Raw genomic sequence first — 1,324 nt, 5'->3', positions numbered from 1 at the left:
CACACACACACAAGTTGCTACTAAGTTTCAGTGAAATCTGTCAGTGACTTCTAGTCTGGAGTCAAGCCCAGATGTCATCATGAATCCCCCACATCCCATTTATGCAATGTATTGTCCAAAACAGAACACAGGAAAAAGGACCATCCACTGAGAACAATTGTCATCATTCATTCATAAAAAGATGAAAATGTAGCTGCTGATTTGAGAACAGCCCAAAGCCCATATGTTCATCGGTTATTGAAATATGGAAGGATTCCTACACTTGAGTCATCCACTTCTTCACAGACTTGTCACGAATCCAAGGAAGCAGGCCGATCACTCCTGCTACCCACTCCCAGATAGAAAGCATCCTTCCGTGTAAATGTTGAGAATAACAGAAGAAAACCTCCTTTCAAACCGCCAAGTTGTAAGATCGCAGTTTAGAAATGACAAACACTGGAGCCTCCTCCTTAGCATCACTAGCCAGTTTCCATCCTCACTAGGGAGTTAGTTGGCANGGGTTACATCCAGNGAGAGCAGTACCCTGCTGGCCTGCAGAACTTTCCACCACTGCAAAGGACCAGTTATTAATCTGAAAAACTTCCAGGAAAGCCTATAGCCCATCACCTGGGTTTAGCAATCAGAAGCCCCTTGGTAGCTCTAACTGGTCTTAATGTTTATAAGGAAAGTTATCTGCCTTCCCACAGGATTCTTGATGTAATTGTGGGCACAGGTTGGCCAGCTTCAGGCTGCATCAAGCAGCAGAGACCCCTAGGCAAGTTTCAAACCCCTACTTAAGCTTGGATCCTGGCATGTTCAAACACTACCACTAAGCCACACTTCCAGCCTGTCACTTGGGGGTTCTAGGCAAGTGCTCTACCACTGAGCTTCACCTTCAATCTTGTAAATTCAAGTTGGGCTTCTTGTTGTTGTTGTTGTTGTTGTTGTTGTTGTTGTTGTTTTTAAAAAATTTTTTTAAACCTTAACTAAATTTGGCTTCACAGTCAACAGTGTTTATAGTGCATAGTGCCGCATCATTTTCTCTGGGTGTTCCCGTAGTCTTTTCAGTTCATAGCTGAGGACATTACCACAGGGAGCACAAGCCAGCCCCCACAGTCTCCAGCTGCCGTGTGGAGTTGACACATTCTTTCCAGCATCCTATGACCCAGATGCTGTATTAGACCAATGGTGGCCTTTCTGATCCCAGTCTCCACTTCCACTCGATAGCTTCTGTTTACTNNAGCTTTTCCCATCAGTTCATATGGGTCATAATCGATTCTGATGTGTAACTTTAAGAATTGCAGGCCTCAGGCTGGTGAGATGGCTCAATGGGTAAGAGCACCCG

General features: G+C 44.8%; 1 protein-coding gene across 4 annotated transcripts in view; it reads left to right on the top strand.

The window, feature by feature from the left end:
- Cux1 (cut like homeobox 1) overlaps positions 1-1,324 on the top strand; it is a 293,336-nt gene that overhangs the window by 281,638 nt on the left and 10,374 nt on the right. The window lies entirely within an intron of this gene.

Source organism: Mus caroli, chromosome 5 (assembly GCF_900094665.2).
Source record: "Mus caroli chromosome 5, CAROLI_EIJ_v1.1, whole genome shotgun sequence".
In the NCBI taxonomy this organism is placed as follows: Eukaryota; Metazoa; Chordata; class Mammalia; order Rodentia; family Muridae; genus Mus; species Mus caroli.
Note: the sequence above shows the minus strand (reverse complement) of the source record. Positions and strands in the feature narration are given on the sequence as shown.